Raw genomic sequence first — 12,819 nt, 5'->3', positions numbered from 1 at the left:
AAGCAGCGCTGCCTGAATTCTGGTCACATGTTAATTTGTCCAAACTGGATTAAGCGCACTAATCACATTTTATTCACATGATAACAGTTGCGAGAAGCGTTCAAATTGTCCATGGAACAGAGCGTAGCTAAGGCTGGCTACGCTGAGTTAAGGAAAAGCCCTCTGTGGCAGCTGCTCATGTTAAATCTTATATTTCCTTTCCTATTGTAGTATTGTAGATACTTTCAGGGTGGTGTGCTGCCATTACAACAAAGAAAAGGTCAATTGATATGAGACAAAGACACATTTGCATATTTTATTAGATTAATTAGCGTGGAGTCTAATGGCTAAATTGCATTGAATGAGGTATAGTCTGTTAATTATGGATTCAGAAAGTTTATCATCCTTATAGGGGCTGAGTGTTGGGCAGTCACGGAAAGAGAAGCAACACAACACCCCACACTCAAGGACACACACGCACGTGCGCATTTACATTACTTGGCACTCTGTCAGCATGCTTGCACTTGTCATAAAGATGTCGGCAGCCTAAACATTTGGCACAACTTCCTGTCAGAAATTCATTCTGGCTTTGACACACTTTGAAAATATACCTGTCGCTATCTATCTATTATCACCACCTAGGCCTACCTCAACAGCCTCACTGAGCGGAGAGATCAAACTAAATGGTTTTATATCCAGCAACAGTTTTTCTTATTGCATGTGCTGCCAAACATATTTGCACAGTTGATACTTTGGCAGCATCAGGAGCTATTTTTAGACATTTTGCACCCGGCCACCAACCTGTCTACTGGCAGGACCGACGTCACCTTAAATAATCTTGCATGCACGGAAATCAAACTGTGGAAATTGAATGCAGAGATTCAATGCCATGCAGTATACCAATATTTGCAATATTTGCAATGTTTGCAATATTTGCAATTAACATTATCAAGGACCACACACACCCTGCACCTGTTTGACTTTCAGCTGTCAGGGAGGCAGTACAGGTCCATAAGTTCACCAGCCACCAGACTTATAAACAGCTTCTTTCCTACAGCCATTCAGACCCCCAATGCACTGTAAACCGTCTCTTTATCTTTCTTTTTCTTTATGAAATACCAACTTCTATCTATCTATCTATCTATCTATCTATCTATCTATCTATCTATCTATCTATCTATCTATCTATCTATCTATCTATCTATCTATCTGTTTGAAGGTTTACTGTAATGGCACTGCCAATCGTTGCATAATAAAAAACAGATCTGTCCGTCAGAAGTTAGGGATTATGATTCAGAGTTCAGAGTACGGGAGTGATCCTTGGTATTTAGTGTACTTAGTGTCATCTGCAAGCAACTTTGTGCAAGAGCATGTTTATCTGGAAATCAATCTACTTTTTATGTAACAGTACCATTCATAGGGCTGGATATAGATGCTATAATGAGTTGTATATTGATCATTTCTCACAGCAATCCACATCAGATGTCAAACACAACAGAGAACAATGAGGTCTTCCCTTGAACCCAATATCCGTGTAAGTCCTCCCTTGTTTTATTATAGTCTAGGTGAGAGAGCTGCTGGATTTGTCTGCCAAGGTGACTCAGGGGGATCCGTTTCCCACTCTGTGTTTGTGTCAAATTAAATGTGGGTCATTGCAGATATGGGTCAGTGGTTCCTTTATGCACACAGTAGCTATTCTGAGCTCGCTTGATTCAGCCGTGTTTATCCGCCCCGCAGCATGCTGCTCTCTCCTGCCTTGATGGTGCATCGTGGAATCGTGTGTGTTGGTGAAGGGGCCGAGGAACGGTGGTAAAAATAGGACCTGACAACTTAAGATCTCTGTTCTTTATTTGTCGGCGACTCGGCGGCATCTTCTTCTACCCAAGTCCTAACAATTATCTACAAGGGATTTCAAAAAACACAAAAACAAAGTGTGCCGTCCAACGCAGGGGATATAACCTCAAGGGCATTTGCAAACTGATCGAAAAGCAAGTGTGTGTGTGTGGACGTGTAAACTGACCCGATGGCATGAAGTTAATTTACATGTGCAGGCTCATGAGGATACAGCCAGTGAAAGCACAAAATGAGAGAACTCATTTCCATCATCATTGTATTTTACCATGGATGTTGGCATCGAGGGCTGAATTCCTATTTGTGCAGAGTCATACTTAGTCTTAGGTACTTTTATGAGCCAACAACACTGATACTCTTTTTGGAATTTCTGGAGAAAAAAAACGTTGAACATTTATTCAGTTTCTTTTAGCAGAGCTTTCACACTTGCGTCCAAGAAATTGATTCTTCAGAAATAAGAAACACCCCGTCCTTCACGCTCTGTCGCTCTTTAACAATTCTTTGAAAACAATGACACACTCTGGTTCAGTTCCACCTAATGTTGACTCATTCTTCCCACAGTTCCCCCCCACTTATCTTACCTCTCTGGACCGAGGCCGGCCTGGATGCGCGTGGCGCTGTACCTCTGGGCCGCAGTTTCATGTCCGTGTGAGGTTTGCCGGACGTACAGCTCGCCTTCCCGGGATCCAACGTTGGTCCGCGTCGGCTGAGTGTCCCCCACGATCCTCCGATAATCCACCTGCTGGATCTCCAACGCTCCTTCTGCACCGAAATGCTCATAACCATACCCCTCCATCGTCCGTTCAAGGTCAGTCTGTGAATCCAGAGGCCCTTTCGCCTTGTTGCGTAGCTTTTCAACAGTTTTTTTTGTTTGTTTTTAAACAGATTGAGCAAAATAAGACAAAATATCCAACACCTGGAGGTTACATTTGGGTCAAAACAGTAGCAACTGTCTTTTTTTTTGCAACGCTGAAATTATATGAACTTCTCCGCCAAAATTTTGCAAAAGTTTTGGAGTTACATTCTGCAAAACAAATGCAGACACTCCATTTGTTTCTATCCTTATCTAAATTCCAGCGCCCGCTCTGTTTGCTCTGTTGCCAACTTCCAGACTAGATACCGAGCTGCATTAAGTGTTCCCACAGAGAGAGAGAGAAAAACAGAAAAAAAAAGAACCCGTGTCAGGCGAAGCCGTCTGCTCCTGCACAGGATGCACCTGCCTACAAAAAGGCAGCAGCCACCTCTAGGCGTGTCAACAGAGGGCGTCACCTAGGAGATTCTCCCACTGAGAGGGTGTTGCTGTGGAAATGATGCCAGCAGTGGAGTGTTGTCGTGGAGAGGCCGTTGAGCTGATGTCTTCGATGCTGGTGGAGGAGGAGGAGGAGGTTTTCTGTCATGTAGGTATAGAGGGGGAAATGAAAAGGGTAGAGGCCGTCCACTGTACTTACATGTGGGATAAAGCGGCCATTGCCCTGAGCGTTTCTCTACCAGCTGAAAGGAGTGAGTGGTCCCGTCCCGCTTAGCGCTCCAAAGCGCTCTCTATGTCTTGCTCCCCCTCGATGCATACGTTAATCCTGCTTTCTATCGGTGGCACTTTTACAAAGAGGATTTCAGAATTAGATGAACAGGACTATAGAGCAAAGAGAGCAGCACTTTTTTTTTTAGCACTCAAACAGCAACATCATCACTGTGGCGGGGTTGTTTTTATTAGTCTCAGCAGCCAGGCCGCTACTAAGAGCAAACACATACAGCAAACACTGCAATTCTGAAAGAGCAACACTGTATTTAATGATAATTTTAGCTCCTCTTACATTACCAACAGATATGATTAGTATTGCATTGGCTCATAGGAAACCACTCCACTTCCTAAAAAAACATCAGAGGCCAAGGTCAGACCCACAATACACAACACGCACTTGTACCTTGACACTGGCGAGTGAAGCTTGCACCAAAGTGTCGGTGTTACATAGTCGACATGCTTCAAATGGTTTCAGAAGCTTTTTTCTTTTCTTTTTTTTTCAGATTAAACTCCCCACATAATCTACATGCATGAGTTTCCATACAGCACCGAAGCTTTAAACATATCAGAGTGGCTCCTCTCAACACAAGACCTCACATTGTCATCGGGCTGTAAATGCAATATGTGCTGCACAAATGTGTTGACGCTTTTAAATACAATAAAGGATCATCATCTGAAAAGGATTCCCATACACGCACACACACACACATATGCACAAACAGCCACACATGCACACTTTTTTTTGGGCGTCACTCTTCTCAAAGGGATCACCTCCAGGTGACTGACTGTGACAGCTGGTGAGACGTTAAGATGGAAAATCCTCTTAGCCTGTCCTCTGAAGCTCTAATAGGTTCCCCACTTACAACTCACATTCATTTATAACACATGCTCACAGAAATGTCCTCACCTACGCAGTGCAGATAACTAAAAAAAACTGATTTGTAAGGCTGAAGAATAGATATCGATATGTAATCTGATGTAATAGAGATGGATGTGGCACTATTACTGTCTTTGAACGCCGCTACCTTGGAATAATCTGTGACAGGAAAGCGTTAGTGTCACATGCAGGAGGGACGAGAGGAAGCCACTCTAAATTTCACATGTGCCTGTCCTCAGGTTGTGCGTGGTCCCTCCTCATTCAATCACTTAATCATAATGGCTGTCATGTGCACAGTGTGGGTAGTCATTGACTGACCCAGACCAAATCAGAGTCATGAGGTCTAACACAAGGGTTACCCTGCCCAACAAAAGAGTGATCCTTGTCTGTGTGTGTATGTGTGTGTGTGTGTGTGTGTGTGTGTGTACGCTGATCTGAATCAACAGAGCTGTAATTAATTTCACGTCACACCACTTTGATAGAGAGCAGGCCAGCAACACAGATAAGAGGGAGTCAGCGAAGAGAAAGTGAAATTGTTAGCTTCTCTGTGTGCTTGAGTTTTTACATCGACCGTATTGGCTGTTTGGAGTCGCTATTTATCAAAGACAGTAAGGTCTGTGAGAACAGCTGCGTCATGTACTCTGGCTCTGGTGAAAGCTTTTTAAAGACAGAGAGTAAAAGGGCAGCCAGAGTTACCCCCCGAGGCAAAACATTTGCAGCTGGACGACTGCCACCTACCATTCTCTGTGCACTGTGCATGTACCCGAGCTATTACGTACAACAGTAGGTGCAAAGCAAACAGAGGCACACATGGCAGCTTCCGTATTTTTTCCCAGAGACCAGACAGAGCTCATGGTGATTAGATTCATTGTTGAGGAATATGCATATGTAAATAATCTACATCAACTAAATTATTAAAATGTGTAGAAACCATATTTTGACAGATGTTTTTAGATGGTGTAAATTCTCTATCAAGGTTATATTTTAAAGACAGAGTGAAAAAGGACAAGCTGTGAGTTTTGGGTCCCTTGAGATCTGTGGACTGGGAACAGTTGCCCAATTTGCTGGGCTACAGTCTGGAAACATAGAGGTTGAAAGACTTGGATGTTTAACAAGAGAGAAGGCTCTAATGAAGCAACGCTGTCTGGTCACTTTAACAGCCAGTGTGTTTGAGTTTGACCTTTATCTCATAGTTAGTATCAGACATAGATTTTGAAGACATTATCGCACAATAATTTGTCCAGATTAAGTTTGCTTGAGGACACTAAAGTTAAATTATTGTGTTAAATAATTTTTGATATTGTCATTTTGTAAAAAAAAAAAAAAAAATTGAAGAAATTTAAAAATAGAAAATCAATAAAACAAAATAATGCAACAGCACTTGCAAAATTAATTGCAAAATACCCAACAAAGGACTCTTCCAAAATCTTTCCCTTTTGCACAAGTGTTGAAAGGTTGTACAGAAAGCTAAAGAGCCCGGGGGGAGTTCACTGCAAACTGCTTATTACATGAGTGAATCACTATCACTTTTTTTGTCTTTGTCTTGCATCACTAAACAAAGAAAATGGCTTTGTTCCATTCAGATGTCTTGGTAATGTTTAGAGGATTTAATCAGGATTTGTCTCTAAAACTGGTTAGATGTCGGGAAACCTCACCTTTCTACACGTCAAAGCTAGTCTTCATAATTGTTGATACAGTATGACACACATGTGTCAGCCTCTGAAGCACTTCAATGGCTCGTATACAGACTTTTTCTCTGCATAAGAAAAATAGAGGTGAAACAAATGTCATTGGCTGAGTTGCATCACATGTTCCAGGAAACTATTCCAGTGACGTTTCTGATGTTATCAGTTACACCTGTGCTCTTCCTGCTATAACATGCCCAAATATCAGCAGGGAAAAAGCGTATTGAGATTCGCTATATGATATGATAAGACAAAATATGCTATAATACAATAGAATCAGTATTCAGGAGTGCTTATCTGTATTCTGTTAAGGTTTCCTCTTTTTCTCATGAGTGTAGAGATTTCTCCAAGCCTGCAGCCACGTGGGACTGTAATCAGATTTCTTAACTGTTGCACACTGCCATCTAGTGGAGGTTATGCTTTATCTCCCCACTCACTGTAAAACTCATGAGTAATGGTTTTCTTAATGTGGATAGCTGTAGATGCCATTATTCATGCAGTGCTGTTTTTTTTTTATCTGACTCTGTCGTTTATACTTGTCCATTTTTAATATAAACTCCTGACAATGAATAGGTGAGTTGTGTCTTGTGTGGAATTTCCCCTGACTCATTGTCTGCTTTCTCTCCCTACCATTTGTTTGTAATTTGGAGTCTTGGTGAGGGTCAACTGTTTTATGTCCGGAAAGTGAAAACAAAAGGATATCATTTGTGTGTGCATGGGCTTGTTTAAATACATAATGTGATCCAAAAACCAGGATTACACTGTGCTTTTGACAATTAGCTTTGTTGGGACAGAAATGCTATGGTGACTCAAGTTTACTGTTACAGTCAGGCTGAGGTTAGGGTAAAGGTTGGGGTTAAACATGTAGCTGTGATGGTTAAAGTTAGGATAATGAGCTAGGCAGTGCTTTATGGATCCTACAAATTCAGTAAAACAAAGAGGTGTGTGTGTGTTTGTACAAGTAATCAGAATTATTGGCTGCCTTTCAGTTGCTGCTGAGGAAGAAGAAATGTTTGGCAGTGAGTGAAAACGGCAGTGAGTCACATAGCCCCAGAGCTCGAGACGCTGAAAGCCTCTTACTTACTCAACTCCGTGCGTTTTCTTTATGACCTTAAGGATGTTGTAAGACTTCACTACATGAAAAGGAAGCATATCTATTAGTCGCTATTAATTCCTGCACAGAAGAAATTATCTGTGCAGACTTGTCTAAATGAATATGTGGGAGTGTTCTGATATTTTTCTAGTTTCATAACCTACAGTAATATTGGCTTTGAATGTTATCACAATGCTTTGTTTTAATCTAAGAGGCCACACTGATTCATAACATATTTAATGTGTGGTGTTGAGTTTTGGTTTTGAGCTATGCTCTTCCCTAAACTGCACTGGTGACACTCTGAGTCGAGTTTCCTCAAATATGGTTCCAAGCCAACAGAGGAAATGACATAATTTTTCGTGAAAGAAATAGAGCAGTCCAGCTTTTTTGTCACGCTTGTTATTCTGAATGTGGGAATTTTCCAAAGAACTGGAGTCTCCATGTGAGTAAATTGGAAATCCCAAAGACATTATCTACCAGGCCTTACTCTTTGATAAGGACTGCAGGCGGTCGGGCACGGGGTTGGAGCAGGTCTGAACGAGCCCGTCAGGGTTTATGAGTGAGTGCGTGTGGTGAGAATGAATACAGTGCCTCCCTTGATGATTTCTAATTCTTTAGCTTCAAATCAGTGAGAGCATACCACACATAGTCATGTAAATGTCAACCCAGCGACTGCAACACAGACCTCAACGTCTAATGGCCAGACTAGTAATGAGGAAGTGAAAGCACATGACAGATCCTCTTGGCTGCTTTTGGGACATAAAGCCACTAGAAAACAAAAATTAGTTTGAGGTTTTTATGTGGTATTTCTATATCTTAAGATATTCTAATGCTCCAGCTTTCACTTTAGCATCACCATGAGGTTAGCATTTGTGGTTTTAGACACCCACGTTTGCCTCCGTAGTTAAAAAAAACACATTCCTCTCTTATAGAGAAGGAGATAAATTGTCTAGCTCATGGTGACAATTCAACAAAAAATGGATATATGTCTATGGCTATAGGCATGTTATGCTAGTAGCAGCTTTCCATAGGGGGGACAACCGCCATTCCGACATCCCACCAGTCCGACATAGGCCTCTAATAATATTATATATATATAATAATTGTCTAAATGGCAACACTTAATTTTCTATCAAATGTCCCATCATTGCTATAGTAAGTGGTGGGATGTCTAAATGGTGGTATGTCGGAATGACAGCATGTAACCCTTTCATAGCTATACAGTAGCTTCTAGCCCAAACAAAGGTTATTATAACTAATGCTGTTTCTTGTGGCATCACTGGACCATAAACATCTCCCTATCCAACTTTTTGAAGTTAATGTGTGTTGTTATCAAACCAGAAAAGTTCATTTAAACACAACTTTTTGACTAAATACTTCTGAAGCTAATGGCATTTCCAACAGCCATATCCAGTCCAAAAATGTGACCTAGATTAGAAACTGTTGAACATGGTGAGCAGTTTGTGTAGTATTTGGTTAAATAAACTAGGCTACTAACTAAAAACTTAAAACTAGAAAACCGGTTTTTGGGAGTTAAGAGTCAATTAAAATATAATGGAAAATAGATAAGTCTCTAAAATATAACACACAAAAACCTTCTTTTTAATTTAATTTTCTGCAAAGAACTGATGTCATGCCCTCAAGACATTTGAAAAGCATCGCGAGAACTTTCTATGGAAGTGTGATGCATTCACTTATGAAGAAAGTGCTTGTTTTTGTGATTTAAGCAGAAAATTGCCTCAGAGCTTCTTTTTTCCCCCTTTTTTTCTTTCTTTCTTTCTCTGAGGAACACTGTATTCCTTATTGGTGGTTTCTGTGCGCTAATACAACCATGACAGTGATGCAAAAAAGAGCCATAAAATAAAAAGCTAAAGCGTCAATAAGCCGCATTAAATTAAGAGATAAGGAGCATAGAGATAGTGGAAACTCCTGAAGCCTCCCCGGGGTGTCTCGACACAGGAAATCGCGTCTTCTTTTACATGGTGATGTCACCGCTGCTACGCATATTAATGTAAAACAGCTTTTAAGGAGGCGGCAGTACACTTCACACGGAGACAGAAGCAGGCAGCAGCTGTGGTGTGGTGGGATGAAGACGACTTTCTCTGTTCACAACGCCGAAAAAACAGACGGAAATCACTCATCGATATAATAAAAATCGGATATTTCTCTGCGGCTGGAAACAAAACTCCTGTCTGTCGACTTTAAAGAAGGAACAACAAGGCAGCAGCTTAAGAAAAACAACCGGGCCCTGTGGTAGGTCGTCTTTTTTTGCTGCATTCTACCAACTTAAAATTGTGTTAAAGATTTTAGTAACAACCCGAAAGGCAACAATGTTGTCGCCTGTTCGTGTTTTATCGTCTTCCTTTGAAACCATGTGCTCAGTTGTGGTTCGGCTGCTGCTGCTGCGAACCTGAACGCAACAGAGCAGAGCGCCCGTGTTTGATGGTTTTTGATCAGTTTTTTAGTGGAAGTTGTGTCACTACGGCGAAGTGAAGACTCTAGATAACACGATACAACCACACTTGTAACAACTGTTGTGTTTTGTGGCTTTTTACTTTTGTAAGATTAAAACGCGAATGTGTTTTACAGCCAGAGAAAACGAGCACAATCCAAACGCATTTTAATTTTCGACACGTAATGCTTCCTACTTCCTGCAAATATAAACTGCACATCTCACATTAAATTCCAAATATCCACATTGGGGGGAAAAAATAGTCAGTAGGCATTGGACTGCTCGTCATCATTGTTAATTACAATTCTCCAGCAGTCTACTAATGCACCTTCAGTTTAGGCTACTGGTTCTTCCTGTTGATGTAGTCTCTCGCGTGCTTGCAGGTAATTTCCCCTCAAGCGCCACCTCCTATAACTTAATCCTTTTGAAAATGATTGAAATGCATTGTGCACAGAGCGTTCCTTCATGCTGTCAATGAGCTGTGATCTACCCATCTAGAAATGCATTCTACAATAATTAACTGGTCCGTTTGTTTTTCTTTTCTACAGCATATTGTCCTCGTCCATTGGAACCATGGTGGCCGCAGTCCTCAGGTTATATTTCATCGGAACCGCGCTGACTGTCCTCGCAGTCTTTTATGGGATCGTGGACTCCTTTGGTGGACTCATGTACCCCCAGGACCGGAGCTACATCCTGGAGCTGAACCACCAGACGGCGACGCAGACAGAGCTCTCGCCAACGATCCGCCACAGACGGTCGTCGGTGACTAAAAACATTGGCTCATAATGGAAAAACCCCTTGTTGTGATTTCTCTGAACAGTAGTCCGCTGGATGGACATGTTGGAACACCGTGGCGATGGATCCAGAGACTCTGGAGAGTTTATGCTTCCATTGCCGAGTGTCAAACACCGCTCTTGTGTCTAAGATGTTGGACCTGTTGTGTGTTAGTGCGTGCTGTAAAATAAAGCCTTGTTGATACAGATGGCTGATCCCACAGTAGGCCTCTGTTTGACTTTGTATTGTCTGCTGTCAGACACTGTAGCAGCTAGTCTGCATCAGGACAACTACAAATCTGACTGTAAATGCCACAGCACTACTGAACCATTTGATTTGCACTAAGAATGAGAAAGTTTTGTCCTTTTTTTTTCCCCTGATCAGTATGTATGTTTTTGATTATTTTTTTAATAAAAAAGGAATTGAAATAAAGTGAAGTATTGTGATGACTATGCTGGAGTCTCTTCTACGAAACGCGTCATCAGCTGATGACTGAAAAGGTTAAAGCAGGAATCCAGACTGTTTCACAAGTGTGTAATTTACTCAGAGTTCTAACTAAAGGTTAATATGTCTGAATGTTATAATAGTCCCAAAGTCTTTTATACAGTCACATACAATAAACAAATCACAAACCAAACCAGTTTAATTATATTTTAACCCGACTTACCTGCAAGGATCTTCACTTTTTAACAGATAAAAACAAGTAAGAACACGTTTCTTTTCATGCCAAATGCTGGGAAGAACATAAGAAACAATTGTGCAGGACAGATTACGTCAATCTGTATTTGTATTATTTGGATCGATATTCTCAAAGGTGTTTGTCATCCATCAAGAGCTGCCAACGGAGCCCAGACTTTTCAGACAAGAGTAAATGAAGCAATGTGTAAGAATGAAAAAGTTGAGGGAAGAAAATAGGAGATCTTTCCCAATTCAAATGTCTGCTTGCGCAACAACAGCAGACCTGTACGGTCTGGCCCCCATGTTCCCTGTGGTCTTATGAGTTTATGCTGACAGTGAATCAAATGCTTATGTGAAAAACAGCTGCTGAAATAGTCGAAGGAGCGTGGGAACTGTTGCTTTCTCTATTCTGTGCAGCACATTTTGACTCGTTTTAATTTCTGTGTTAAGGTTTAGTGTCGCGTCTCCTAATCAGGTCCAGATAGTTTCGCCATGAGCCAACAGAGAGCGAGTCCCTCCCCTGCAGCTTATCCTGAGAATTCCCCAATGTTTTTCCTTTAAAGGTTGTTGCAGTATCGGTTTGCCACCATGCTTTAGAAACGTGAATATTAATCTTATTTTAACAGTACTTCCCCTTGAATCTGCAACATACTGAGTCCACTACTGCATTATGGGAAACATAGGAATCTCCCTTTATGGAGCTTTACTCATAGCTTTATGGAGCTTAACTCATAGATAATGGACATGTTGCTCTGTCCTCTGTCTCCGTCATGTCCACCCCTTCTGATCCAAGTATGAGGAACTGCGCCAGGTTTCTGTGTAAAAACCGTTCACTCGGCGGCTGCAGTTGTTGAGTTTGCACGTACACACACTGAGCTGTACACCAGCATGGGCTAGTCATCAGAGGTGAGTCACTATGGCTGACATTTAATGCCTAACCTTGTTCCCACAAGGTCACTGCCATTTATTATACAGACTAGTATGACCTATTTTTATGGTATGTGTGGATTTCCCACCTTTGCACAACATAGACTCAATACGACCGATGTAAACACTTTTATCGCTGTTTGGATCTCAGTTAAAAAAAAAGAAAAAAAAAACCCAAACAATGAAATTAAGTGCAACAGCCCCGCAGCTAAGAAGCTTGGCGTCATCCGTTGCACACCTCATTTGTCTGCTATAAAGTGTCTGGTCACATTTCTTGGATGGGTTTGGCACTGATGTCAAATTAACAGCTGTAGCTTCGCTGCTGCTTCACACCCTCTTTGTTTCCCACAGATTTCTCTGACTCCAGAGCTTCATCCCCTCTGCACAAACCACCAACCGCCTGCATCACCTCCTTTCCTCTGCTCCCTGCTCACGAACCAGCCTGTCCACCAGTATTCCCATTAAGCTGGGCCTGCTCTCCCTATCTATGACCCAGCCTCCACCAGAAGCTGCCTTCATCAGCTCCATTTGACTGAACTATCCCATAATCCATATTATAAATTGTTTTCTTTTCTGTGTTTCCTCCCCTCAGGGCATAAACACTCTGTGGTTGTTTAGGAGCCAAAACTGCTAGGGGGGACACATGATTGGAACGGTTCAATTAAATTAATTAATTTGATTTGATTTGATTTGATTTGATTTGATCAACTTTATTAATCCCAGAGGGCAATTCTGTTCAGCAGTCTGCCAAAAACCATACAAACTCACCCACATTCATACATAGTACACATACACACAGGTGCATGTTTATGTTTTTGTCAGTGGAAGCAAGAAGGTGTCCACCTTTGTCTCCCACTCAGCCTTCCAGTGTGCATAAAGGAATAAAACTGATAGAGGCCAAGAGGAGTACACTATGAATACATCTGGTCCCCGGTGTGGTAGACAGCATAATACATTTATAAATACTACACAATTGTGTACTAA

The sequence above is a fragment of the Trachurus trachurus genome, assembly GCF_905171665.1.
Source record: "Trachurus trachurus genome assembly, chromosome: 23".
In the NCBI taxonomy this organism is placed as follows: Eukaryota; Metazoa; Chordata; class Actinopteri; order Carangiformes; family Carangidae; genus Trachurus; species Trachurus trachurus.
This window is presented reverse-complemented; position numbering follows the sequence as displayed.